This window comes from Pinus tabuliformis, chromosome 6 (genome assembly GCF_031772625.1).
Source record: "Pinus tabuliformis cultivar Carrire ecotype Pingquan chromosome 6, CPIR1, whole genome shotgun sequence".
Lineage (NCBI taxonomy): Eukaryota > Viridiplantae > Streptophyta > Pinopsida > Pinales > Pinaceae > Pinus > Pinus tabuliformis.
In genome coordinates, this window is record NC_142292.1 from 784,471,638 (window position 1) to 784,486,537 (window position 14,900).

The window sequence follows — 14,900 nt, forward strand, 5'->3', positions numbered from 1 at the left end:
AGTTTGAGAGAGTTACAAGCTTGTCATCTTGCAATTTGTTTTTTTAGATACTAGGCATGCTATGAATTTTGTGAATCGGTAGAGAGAGTTCAGTTTCACCATGAGTTGGCTAGACTTTTTGTGACTCATTTGCATAATAATGAGGTGACACTTGCCGGAGTAACCTTCACAATTTCATCAACTGTCATTTTAGAGGCCACTAGAATCCCTAATGTGGGTGAAAAATGGTACAAGGGTCATGATCTTGATGAGGATTACTATGAGCCTTATATCAAGGCCAAATACAGAAATCAAGTGAAGAAGTTATTCCCGTTTAAGTTTTTGGAAAACAAGTATGTGCCTTTGATTAGGATTATTATCAAGTACTTCACTTGTGAAGGTAGGCTCTCTCGGTTGTATGCCTATCATATTAGAATCCTCATGCATTTCAGTAGAGTAAAGATGTTGAATCTCCCTTACTTCATATTTAGAAACATTGAGAAAATGGCACATATTGTACAGAGAAAATCATACCCTCTACAGTTGAACAACATATACCATTACTCTTTGATTAAAATCATTTTTCTACACCAGCTTAGCCCTCTTAACATTCCATGGGAGACTTTCATTGCTCATGAGATGTTCAAAGGTCCACAGATCCCTTAACCAATGCATCAAGAAGAAGGTGGGCCTTCTAACCATGGAGAAACAAAGGAAGATGCCATGGAAACCAAAACTGCTGAGGTGCCAGTGTATGTAACATATCAGAGAGGCACAAGGAGACTTTTTGCAACTGCTAGGCAAGTGCTTGCTCCACAAGGTGTGGAAGGGGCCTTGCCTTCATCATCAACCCATAGGCAAATGTTTGCTCCAGAAGGTGTGGAAGGGGCTTTTCTTTCTTCATCAACAAAAGAGGTCCAGGTTGAGCAGTTGAGAAAAGGCAAGGAAAAGGTGCAAGAGGAGGCTCTTGATGATGAGGAGGAAACAGATTTTGATCTCATTGAGCATGAAGAGCAACAACAACACTTTACTCATCATGGAATTGACATTATTGACTTGGAAGCTCAGGATCAGGAAACTGTCAAAGACATTATCATAAAGGAACAAGAAGATAAAATACAATCCTTGGCAGATAACTTAGAGAGAACCAAGTTTGTCATCATATATTTAGAGCAGGAAATAAAACAATTGAGTGACAAGCAAGTCCTCATGGAATTGCAAATGATGAAAGAAAGCAACCAAATGGCTAAAGAGGCTCATGTCAAGTTTACTCCTATTGAGCAAGAGATTGAGAATGATAGGGAAACATGGCTTGAGAGGGTCAACATACAACTTGAAAGGCTGATTGAGAAGGCCAACAGGGATAAGAAGATGCTCCGCCACATGGCCTACCATTACATGACCCACAACAAAATCTGTAACATGAGGATCAAGAAGCTTAAAACTAGGTTGAGGAAGGCTTTGAAGAGCAAAAAGGAGCAAGATAAGTTGAAAATATTAGTTGAATCCTCACTAGCCCATCAAAGCAGTTGATGGTGGTGTCCCATACCAAATCTAGGTAAGTTTTGAAGATTTTGTGCATTTTTCAAATTTTGAAATTTTCAACACAGGAAACTGGCCTAGAAGCGCAGTGTCACCGGCGCTACGCTTTTCCCTGGAGCATCCGATGAACAAAACGTTTGCATTTTTGGATTCAAGAGGATGAGAACATGCACCTTGGAAATTTTCAGAAGTTTTGAAGCAAATTTGGGTCACCAAAAGGTCCAAAAACTACCAAAAAGTGACCTCTCTGCCTAATTTTGGACACATAGAAGTAGTCTTGGGAGATTCAGGTTTTGAGGGGACAAATGACCTCCAAATTCAAAAGTTCAAGTTGTTACAGAAGCTAGACTTGAATACCTTTCCAATGAGCTATCTTGGGATCAATTTGGTTAAGGGGAAGACCTTCAAAAGGAGGTGGAAAGCGGTGTTGTGCTTTTGACCAATTTGCCCAGAAAATCAAAATTTCACATGTTTTCACTATGAATTCACTTTCTCTCTCCTCGTGGTTGTTTTTATGATGTAATTGATGACACGACATGTAATTATGATGGTAAAACAATGTTAGAGGGTAGATTCATTTGTTAGAGGTGGTTTTGAGGTTAATGAAGCAGTTTCCATGCTTATAGAGGCAAGTAGTTTGACTATCTATATTACTGGTCCATGTTTGGACATGGTTGTAACAGCCGCTTTTCTCATGGATTCAACCCTTGATGGTCAGGATGAGTGGTTTTGTTGTCTATATTATGTATTTTCATTCTCATTTGCAAGGGTTGGATACACTTGGATTCTCTAAACAATATTGTACATGATTATAAGCAGTTTGGTAAGGAAATTAATAGGAGTTGCAACTATTTTTATGGGATACTTGTGGTATGGTGCTCTTTCATAGTTTCTTCTTCTGCTATCATTTTTTCACATGTTTTATGTATGCCATGATCTATTTCATTGCTTCTAACTTAATGATATCAAGATAGATAGGTATAATCCATTGTTTACAATGCTCTGCCTTGGAAAGCCATTCAGTATTCTATATTTTCTACTGTTTGAGAATGATACATGATCTTTACATACCCTCTTTAGCTCCTCACCAGTCTTAGACATCTCACCTCACTCAATTTCAAGTGTAAAATCCTATACCTACCTTGACCCATAGAACACCGTGCATTTCGACTTAATTTCCAAGACCCAAATTGCCTAGCTCTATCTTATCCAGCACAAAAACCTACAAATTCAATCAAAATTCCATGAGCTACTATACTTAGGATAAAATTCCATTTGACCCAGTCATTTTGACCCAGATCCATAAAGGAGAGAGCCCTCTCTCGACCTGGTAGGGCTAGCTAATAGGTTAAGCTTGGTTTGTGGTTATCCTAGGATTGCCTTCCTTCAGCGTGAGGTCAATCTAGGCTCTAACAACTATATGTATAATAGAAAATAAATAAATTATAATATTAAGCAAATATGAAAATAAAAGACAAAAGATACAAAACTCAATTTTACATTGTCATCCAATTATAAGAAAAACATAAATTTACAGTAATCTTGAAACACTGTAAGTTATGTTTAAAAAAAATGATAATAAAAAACATAAATTTAAGGTAATCATGAAGCAATGTAAGTTATGTTTAAAATGAGATCTAGAAAATTTCTGCAGAACATGGCTAACGAATATCTCCCATAACAATGTTTTATGGTTTAAATTATTCATGTGTGACTTCAAATTTAGGTTTTAAATTATTCAAGTGTTATTTAAGGATGGATTAGAGGCTAACCAAAAACCAATGTTGAAATATGGTTAACCTTGAATGGGAAGCACTAAATAGCAAGGAACCACCAATTAATTTGGACTTAGAATGTAGAATGCTTTCTTAACATACAATTGTCATAGTAGTTGAAATGTGTATTTCCAAATAACATGATCATTAGTTTCAAACCATTGGTAACAGTTGTCTAATTCCAAATAACAAGTGTTGGTAGTTTCACTAATGTATCCATCAATTTCACTCTTTCATGCTCTTAATAATAGCTGCAAAAATAGTTTCATCAACTTGTCCATCAATTTTACCCTTTCATGCTCTTATTAATAACTTCCCCACTCCATTTACCATTGTAACATGGAGGAATAAAGCAACTTGAGAGTTTCAAATTGTTATTAAATATTTATTGTACTTGTTATTCATTACCATTCCATCTATTATAAGCATAGTGCTCCATGGATGCATGCATTTCTTAGTGCTTGGGATGTTGGAATTGTTGAAGGATTACTCGAAGGATTTACGAGAAAGATTACTAGAAAGTTTTGAAGGGTCTTCTCTCAGCTTCTATCTTCTAAGAAATGTGCACAATCTGTTACCTAGATTTGGAAGATTACTACTCTATATATTAATATTGTTTTCAATGGCCACTATTACCTAGATTTGTTATTTAAGAGACCAATAACACTCTAATGTGAAATGAATTTGTTCAAAATATACTATATTTAATCACGATATCAAATATTTAATTACAATATCATAATTTGTGGTTTAATATCTGTGTTGGATGGAGCTTTGACAGATGACGGTAAGGTTATTTTTTAATTATGCTTTAATATATGCATTTGTTGCTTGGATTTTGTTAGACTACAACTCTGGCTCTTCTGGCTCTTAACATATTTGAAACCCTATGGCATACGTTATAGGATTGTTTTTTAAACCTAATTTTTTTGGTTTATCGTTCTACCAAGAGTTCTTTAGCTATGGTGCAAATCCATTTATCTTTTTGTCGATTTCTATTCTCTCCTTTTTGTAGATTTCAATTCCTCCCTTACATAGCCCACTACTCTCATTTGTCAGTGCAACGCTACCTAACAACTTAGTGACTCGACAAGTAAAAGAATGATCTTGGAGGCCTCGCCCCACTCGTCGCTAATATTTGAAGGTTGTAATCCAATGCGGGTCCATAGTTACGTACTTATTTCTTAATTAAAATACTGTCAAGAACCCTGGGTCCATGGTTACATATTTATTCATTCCATCAACTTCGAGTTATTTAGTTGTTGTGCAAATCTATTTATCTTTTTGTATTCACTCTCATTTTCTGTTGCACGGTCGAGCAACTGCTCCATGACAACCGTGACCAACTGCCACTATCCCAATGGAATCCGGACCAGGTTGGCAAATGAAAAAAAAATATTAATTCAGAAACGGTTTATGACATTAAGATACTTTTATAAGGTTGGGTAGGCTAATAGAACTCTACAAGATGGAGAAATAGAAAAAGGAACCTTCATCCCAGGTATTTGAATCCAATCTATGCCAGTGTTAATGGCTTTTGCTAGAAACTTTTAAAGATCTTCCTCTGCAGAAGCCAAATGCCTGCATTTAGAAAATTCACTATTAGCAAATATGCTAATAACAAATAACCGCAAAATTTGTTTGGAAGAAAAAACTATTTTGTATTTAGTATTTTGCTCAACAAACTATACTGCTTGATAACATTAATAATGTGTTAAATTTAGCCTAGAATCATCTGCATAAAAACAAAATCACAAGATTACTTACATTTCCCGCCTTTTAGGATGAAAAAGAACAACATATGAAAACATTATTAACATACGATACAGGGTTTACATCCCATGGGGATGGCTGAGGTACTCCATGCTTTATCAATCACTTATAAGTCTAGAAATTGAGTTGGTTTCTGATGTTACCAGATCATCCCTTTAGAATGCAGAAGAAAACGTATACCATTAACTTCATAGATTATTCTAATATGTAATTAATCATAATGAAGAACAAGTTGTCTAAAGAAATAACCGTGGTAACACCTAAAATGACCTGCAAACCCTTTATAAATATATTACAAGCCCTGGACACTTTTTGTATGACTTTGTACGGCTTAATCTCTCCAATCACTTGCCATTTTAAGGCACCAATATCTCCTATATAGTAGAACACATTCCACCAATGAGGCTACATTAAATAGTTGTTTATCCTGCTATTTTCCCATTTTTTACCCATACCAAGGACAATGAATTTATATGCCTGAAAAGTAACTGGAACATGCTTCGTTAAACAAATTTTGTCTTGGTTCTATACGTTTACGTATTACTACCATGATTTGATAATACCATTATTAATGCAACATAGGTAGTGAGGTTGTTTAGTGGTTTGCATCAGCACAAACCACAACGCGTGGCTAATTATTCATTCCATTAAATTCCATTCACTCTGCTAAACAATCACGGGAGTCATTTTTCCCTTATGTCACCTTTTAAGATAAAATCATACCATGCGTGGAATTTAGCGTTCTGATAAAGCCATCAAATTTTATGATCAGGGAATAGATTTTCCACACCTTTCGATGTATTTTGATATTTATATGTATATTATTATTATTATTTATGGTAAACAAATAAAACTATACAATTAAGTGAATATATAATTAAAATTTAAATACACAATATTATAGATAGTAGCATCTATAATGATTAAATAAAATAAATATTTTTTCAAAATATGTGCAACAGAAAACCAGAAATAGATAGTATGAATTGCGGGTGAAAATGATTAAATAAAATGAAAAAAAAACTACAATTATCTGAAATAAAAAATGTGAAATTAATTTGTGCATTATTTTCGAAATTGTTAAAAAATTAGTAAAACACCAGAATTTGAAAATATCTTACTTTTAATATTTTAATTCTTTTTATATTTAAAGCTCTAAATCGTTGTGCTTCATGTTAATACTCTTGTTCCTAGAGTTTCAATCAAACCACTCTTACACCTTAAATATTGATATCTATAGGCTTTCCTCTGTTAGAATCGTATTTGAATGATTTTGTTAATTAATGTTTTTTATTATTTTTTATTATTATCTTAAAGTTAATTTATGAAGATATCTATAACTATTTATGAAATATGTATTGGAATGAGTGAAAACAAAATAAAATTAAAAATAAAATTGGAATGAACTAAAGTTTCATCAAAAAGTTTGCAAAAAAAATATATAGGTCAATTAATTAATTGTTCATTATTTAATTTGACAATGATCTTAAGATTTATACTAATTTTAATGAAATCAGTTAAGCTTTGTAATAATGGTTAAAAAAATATTTATTAAATCAGAAATTGTTTATTCAAACATCTAAATTAGTATAAATTAAAACTAAAACATAAAATTAACCAATTATTCATAAGCTAAGTAACTCATAGTTAATGATAATGACTCATAAATCTAAGTTAGTTATAATTGTTTACTATAAATTATGTATAAATTATTCATAAACTTAAAGACCCTATAAATTATTGAAATATAAAATTAACATGCAAATTTCATTATTCATAATTTAATTTGACAATGATCTTAAGGTTTATACTAATAAAATATAAGTTTTAGAATAATGATTAAAACAATATTTATTAAATGAAAAATTGGTTAGATCACAAATAATTAATAAATATTTAAATAACCTAAAATCATTTCATGAGTGGAATTTAAAGTTATGATAAACCCATCAAATTTTATAATTATGGAATAGATTTTCCACATATTTCAATATATCTTGATATTTATATGGGTACTATTATTATTTATTTTAAACAAATAAAACTATACAATTAAGTGAATATATAATTAAAATTTAAATACATAATATTATAGATAGTAGTATGTATTGTATATGAAAATGATTAAATAAAATGAATATTTTTTCAAAATATGTGAAACAGAAAATGGGAAATAGATACTATGAATTGAAGGTTAAAATGGTTAAATAAAATGAAAAAAAAACCTTCCGCATTATTCTCCAAATTGTAAAAAAGTAGTAGAACCCCAGAATTTAAAAATATCTAACATTTAACATTATAATTCTTCTTATATTGAAGGCTTTAAAACATGTTTACCTGTGCCCAGAGTTTCAATACTCCTACACCTTAAAGAGTGGTATTTATAGGCTTTCCTCTGTTAGAATTGGGTATTTGAATGATTTTGTTAATTAATGTTTTTGATTATTTTCTATTATTATATTATCTTCCTAACCATTTATGAAATATGTATTAAAATGAATGAGGGAAAAATTAAATTAAAAATAAAATTGGAATTAACAAAAGCTTTATCAAAAAGTTCTCAAAAAAAATATATATACACCAACTCATTAAATATTCTTTATTTAATTTGACAATGATCTTAAGATTTATACTAATTTTAATGAAATTAGTTAAGCTTTGTAATAATGGTTAAAAAATTAATTTTTAAATGAGAAATTGTTTATTCAAATAGCTAAATTAGTATAAATTAAAACTAAAAAATAAAATTAGTCAATTACTCATAAGCTAAATAACTCATAGTTAATGATAATTAGTCATAAATATAAGTTACTTATAACTATTTACTATAAATTATGCATAGACCTAAAGACCTTATAAATTATTGAAATATAAAATTAACTATGCAACATTCATTATTCATGATGTAATTTGACAATGATCTTAAGGTTTATACTAATGAAATGAGATAAGTTTTGCAATAATGATTAAAATAATATTTATTAGATGAAAAATTGGTTAAATAAAAAATAATTAATAAATATTTAAATCAGAACTATTCCCTTATGTCACCTTTTAAAATAAAATCATTCCATGCTTTGAATTTAACATTCGGATAAAGCCATCAAAATTTATAATTAGGGAATAGATTTTCCACAAGTTTCAATGTATCTTGATATTTATATGTATATTATTATTATTTATTGTAAAGAAATAAAACTATAGAATTAAGTGAATACATAATTAAAATTTAAATACAGAATATTATAGATAGTAGTATGTATTGTATATCAGAATGATTAAATAAAATGAATATTTTTTTCAAAATTTTTGAAATAGAAAATGGGAAATAGAAAGTATGAATTGCATGTGAAAATGGCTGAATAAAATGAAAAAAAAAATACAACTATATGAAATAGAAAATGACAAATTAATTTGTGGATTATTCTCCAAATTGTTAAAAGATAATAAAATATTAGAATTTAAAAATATCTTACCTTTAACATTTTAATTATTTTTATATTGAAAGCTCTAAATCGTTGTGCTTCATGTTAATACTCCATCCCCACTGAGAACTAAAATCACTCCTACATGGAAGATTGGTATCTATAGCCTTTCGTCTCTTAGAATTGGACATTTGAATGATTTTTTTAGTTAATGTTTTTATTATTTATTATTATTATTTTATAGTTATTTTATGAATATATGTATAATTATTTATGAAATATGTATTGGAATTATTGAGCGCAAAATCAAATTTAAAATAAAATTGGAATTAATTAAAGCTTCATAAAAAAGTTTGCAAAAAATATATACACCAACTCATTAATGATTTATTATTTAATTTGACAATGATCTTAAGATTTATATTAATTTTAATGAAATTAGTTAGGATTTGTAATAATGGTTAAAATAGTATTCATTAAATGAGAAATTGTTTAAATTATAAATAATTAATAAATATTTAACTCAATTGTTTTTATTAAATTAGAAATTGTTTATTCAAATACATAAATTAGACTAAATTAAAACTAAAACATAAAATTAGTCAATTACTCATAAGCTAAATAACTCATAGTTAATGATAATTAGTCATAAATCTAAGCTACTTATAATTGTTTACTATAAATTATGCATAAACCTAAGGACCCTATAAATTATTGATATATAAAGTTAGCTATGTAGCATTCATTATTCATGATTTAATTTGACAATGATCTTAAGGTTTATACAACTGAAATCACATAAGTTTTGCAATAATGATTAAAAAAAATTATTAAATGAAAAATTGGTTAAATCACAAATAGTTATTAAATATTTAAATCAGAACTATTTATTAAATCACAACTGGTTTACTCATAGAGGAGAATTACTAGAAATTACTCATAAACCTAAAATCTCAAACATAGAATTAGTCAATTACCCATAAAGCTAAATAACGCATAGTTACTTACAATTACTCATAATTTTTGATGAATCTAAATTTCTCATAGTTCTTGACTATAAATTGCTCATAAACCAAAAAACATTATAAATTATTGAAGCATAAAATTAACTATGTGGCACTATAAATTAACTTTTGCACCCAAATAAGTGGAATGTGGCTTCTAAAATTTACAAAAACTCAATATATGAAACATTCAATTGAGATTTATACTACCAGCTATATGTTGTTCTATTCACTCTTCATTGTAAAGCATGCCACACTTTTTTCTACTCTCTACTTTTCTCTATTCTTTGTTTAATGGAAACGCACTCCACTCCAAATATATTACAAAAAATGGCACACATCCATTCAACTTTAAATATTAAAAAAAAAAAGCCTAAAAGCTCTTATTCTATGTCATCCTAAAGTTTTTCATTTAATGATATATATTATAAACCTAAAATTATATTGAGTTGTTTTTTAATTTGTAAAATAATAATATTATAAAGTTAGAAGAAACGACTAAAAGCCTTGTAAATTTTCTTTTTGAAAGAATCTATCTTAAATCCTTGTAGATCTACATAACCTTAATAATTTTCTAATTCTAGATATAGGTCTTAAACACTATTCTATTCAATTGGATGGATGTCTTACTCCTAAAAATTTCACATTGTATTTAAATTCTCTTTTTTATTTGATTTGTTGAGATAGATAGCCCTTTTGAAATTACTCAAAGTATTTAGATATATATGGAATAGGGATTCAAGGTTGAATTTAAACATTTGATTTTGATGTTACGAGACAAAATCTAGAGAGAGATATAGACATTTCCTCCTTGAAGAAGGCCTTGTTAGGTGTGGAGTTCATAGATGTATCCACTAATTTTACTAAAATCCTTCCTCAAATATCACTAAAATGTATGAGAATCTAGAATGTGCATGTAGTCACTCTTTTTTCTTCAAAAAAGAAAATGTTAGATCAATGATGGTTGAAGATTCATCATTATTTGTGATAGATATTACTTCATTGTCACAATAATATCTAATTTTCCAACTTTCACATATGCTCTCCATATTTAATTGCACTAACGTGTGAGGATTATAATGGATATAAGGAATTTATGTATTCCTTTTTGTACTTAAAGTGAATTTGGTTACTGTGATCCATTAGCATAAGGTGAAGAGGTGCAGAACCAAGGAAGGAGGAAGAGTTATGGTCTAACAATGTGTTGTTTTAGAAATTTAATAATATCATTTTAATTTGATATTCCTGGATTTATTACATTAAAAATTTTAGTTTAGGCTTAGAGCCAACAATTGTCACTTATTATTATAATATTGATATTAAATACCATTAAGTTTTGAAAGATAAATAATTAAAAATATGAATGTGATTGTTTATTATTTAAATTTCCTGATATTTATTAATTTAACCTCCATATACCATATAATCATAATCATGTAGATATTAATGTAGTTCATTACAATGGTTAAGTTTTGATATTAATGCAGTGCATTACAAGGATTATCTTATGATACTAACAATCTGTTGTTTTATTAATAAATAAGTAAAATGATTTTAGAGTAATTTTAAGTATGACAAAAATTAATATATATGAATGTGTTGTTTTAGAAATTTATTGATAGCATTTTAATTTGATATTTCTAGATACATTTTGTAAAGTTAGGCATTCTTCATTCCGGATAACAGCAAAATTACAGCATACTAGAGTTCAAGTGGCAGATCTGCCCGAAGTAAACCAGACCGCCACCTTTTGGCCTTAAAACCTGACCAAAATTTAAAAATGTTAATTTCCTTCTTCCTGTCATAACCATTGTTCTGCTTATTAAAATCAAGGCTAACTACAATAAGATAACTTGACATCCAGATATAGTTCAGATTCATCACAAAATTAACTAAAGAAGACACACATCACTAATCTTCGTTCGACAAATTTACCGAGGCTAGCTTAGAGTTGCTAGTGCCTGGCTTCAGGATCTTCTGCTCGATGGCCCATTTGAGTTCCAACGTCATTTGCTCCATGTCCTTTAGTAGCAGATGGTTTCTGGAAACCTGGACTTGGACAGCCGCAAGCTCTTTTAGGAGAATGTTCTCTATGGAGGCTGCTTCTTCCGTTAGTTGGCGTTTGAGGAGTTCTACGGCCTGTTTGCGCTCTTCATCCTCCTCTTCGCGAACAGCCTGGTTAACCTCCATAGCCCTACCAATCACATGGTTCATGATCCAATAGAATTGCAACGTTTTATTGAACAGCGTGTTCCTGCCTCTCGTGGTGCCAGGGTTCGTGATCACTTCCCAGTCCCCGCGGGGTATTTCATTGTTCGGGCTGATTTACCTCAGTTCGCTCTCCCATTCATGGATAAAGAGTGGACCTCAGGAGAAATACCGGTCATGTAGCCATCGATTAGGTGAAGGAGTTTGTCTAAGTCGGGCTTCCTTCCCCTTTTGTTCGATTGACTACTCGTGCCAGCCTCCCTCTTCTTATCAGAATTGGTCTTCCTTGGAGCCATCTTACCACTGGCCTAGGGCTTGGGAATTGTGGAAGCTTTCCGACCTGTCACGGTAGAAAACCACAAGTCAGTGCGAGAGAGACACCAAGCAGCAAGCTTAGCATTGATGGACACCCGGGTCCTTGGAGCAATTCCAGTTCGGGCACGGCAGCTGAAGACCCACCACCATCTCACAAGATCCCGAAGAACCCCCCACCCGACGAAGCGGCGAAACCTAGCGGCCTTAGCCAGCAGGAAGGAGAAGCAGATGAGGAAGAGACCATGGAAGAAGGCGAGGGAGCAGAAAAGACCAGGGGTGCGTGGACCCTCCTGAAGCACGACGAAACCCGGCGAAGCCCCCCACACAGCCTGTTTCTCAGAGCAGGGCGCGAAACTAGCATGAAGCAAAACTTTCCCGTCCCGGCAGGGGGAAGGAGAAGACAAAGAGTGCCTGGAGGGCCCTTTTCATTGCTGCAATAGGGGCTCTGCACGCAAGGCCAGAGCATAGCCGGCCAGGCAAAGAGACCTGAGAAACAAGCATTCATAATCTCTGAAGGACGAAGACTATAGGAAACATACCACCTTTTCTTGCCGAAGCTGAGGTGGAGGGCTAGTCGCAAAGGTGAGCAGGCGCCTTTCCGTTTTTTTCATCGTGCTTACCAAGCTGAATGAGCCTTCCATCTATTTCCTCGGGCTTATTAACGCATGGTCGAGTCGACCGGGCCACCACTTGGCTGATTAAATTTCCGGCCTCTGCTTGGTCATTTAAATTTCCGTGACGTATTCCGTCTTCCCCATCTCACGAAGTGGCGTGACTTGATCTTCCCACTTTATGCGTCATTATTCCAACCTCCTTCTAACTACTCTTGCTGTAGCCTTCCTGTACTCCTAGTGCCACCTGTTGTCCTTCCTCTATCCGTTATCCCGAATTTCGGAGCTGGCTCTAGATCATTCGTTAATTCTATCTCAGCTCGCACGTCTTCTCCATCCCTTCAGCCACTCTTTCCATGCCCCGTCACCTGCCCGATTGGTTCCTTCCTTTCTCCTCTGCCTACTCCCATGGATGAGCTGTCCGATTCCAGCTGTTGTAGATTATCTCCACCTCAACTTTTAGCAGTTGCTGAAGTTGAGATTTCTCCTCCTAGTGCAGATGAGGCAGACTAGCGCTGTCAATTTCTTTGCCCCGGTTCTGGCATCCCCAATTCGCAAGCCAATCTGCTGGCTTATTACTTGCACGCCTGGTGTGAGTCAGGAAGAGCTAGTCTATTCTGGGAAGGAGCTTACCAATTTCTCTAATGAGCCAAGCAGTTCTCCATCTTTTGCTGATCCTTTCCACTAGCTATTGCTGCTGGAGCTTCTTAACCATGTCAATTACTAGCTTTGAGTCCCCCTCAATTTAGAGACGTTTGAAATTGACCCGAAGAGCTATTTCCATGCCCTGCTTCAAGGCGTGCAGCTCGACTTCGTTATTCAAGGCTTCCCTGCAGTCCATCGCGAAAGTTCTTAAAGTGTTGCCTCCGGCGTCTCTAAAGACTCCTCCAATGTCGGCCTCTCCTGGGTTGTGCTTTGCAGCGCCGTCGAAGTTTAGTTTTATGAATCCTTGTGGGGGGTGTCTGTACTGGTTGCTTTCGGCCACTGTTTTTGTTTGTTCTTTTCGAGAACCCCCACCGGTTACCATACTCTGTCTGACCTCTAGTCTGTTCAGGATTTTCTCCTCTGAAGTCGAAACCTGCCAGTCCTCATCCTTCCAGCTTTCCATTAGGATTGTTTCCCAAGTATTTCTAATGGTTTTCTCCCAGATTGCTGCGGGGTTTGGGCTTCTGACTTGAAGATGGCCCCATTCCGTGCTTTCCAGATATTCCAGAGCAGGAGCATCGCGGAAAGGATCCAAGCTCGATTGACCACCGGGTTCATGTAAGGATTTCTCGGCTAATTGACTATGGTGCTTACAATGTTTTGGTGGTTTTCTGTGTTCGCACTTGAACAATTTATGGTGGCTTTCCCACAGGGAGGAGTTTATGGAGCAGCAGTTCATCAAATGTTCCATGGTTTCCTCTTGGGAGAAGCAGAGGGCACAGCGGGATGGGCCTTGGCTTCCTTTCCTCAGAATCTGGTCCCAGGTGAGCGCTCTACCATGTAGAATGGTCCAAATGAAAAAAGATATTTTAGGCCAGTGCTTGATTTTCCAAAGCTTTTTCCATTGGTTTGTTTCTGGTTGATGATTTTCATTGATTTTAAGGTAGTAGGCTTCTGCTATTGTGAAATTTCCTTGAATTCATTTATCCCATCTGAGGATGTCAGACCCTGTTTTCCTTGCTATTTTTCGAGATGCCATCTCTCTATAGTAGTCTTTCTATTTGTCGGTTTCTGGTGCTCCTATCCAGTCCTCTTTAAATTTCCAATTGCGCTAGTATCCTGCCTCATCTGGCTTCCAGAAATTGCCAACAGTTGTAGCTTCGGCCTAGGACGAGAAAGTGAGGATGTCATGCAGGTTGTCTTTTTGTATGAGGCGGTCTCGTTGCTGCCATGATTCCTCCCAGAATCTTGCTTTGTCCCCTGCTCGAATTTCCCAAAAACTGTGCTCCCTTATCAGGTCTTTTCTGCCTCACGCCAAGTTCCAGATTGCAGAGCCTTTGGTCTCTGTCGCGCTTCTTAGTCTTTCTTTAGTTTCCCCTGCCACGTCGTACTTTCTTTCCCATAGCACCTTCCATAGATCAGGGCCACCCTGAAGCCACCTCCACCAGAGCTTCGCACCCATAAATTGGTTGAGGACGTAGGGGTCGTGAAGCCCTAAGCCACCATCTTTGGGGAGCCGGCTAAGCCACTCCTATGTGATAACGACCCACTTTCTTGTTTTGATGGTCCCCTGCCAGAGGAAGTTTTTGAATAGGGTAACCAGCTTCTGGCTTGCAGTCTTTG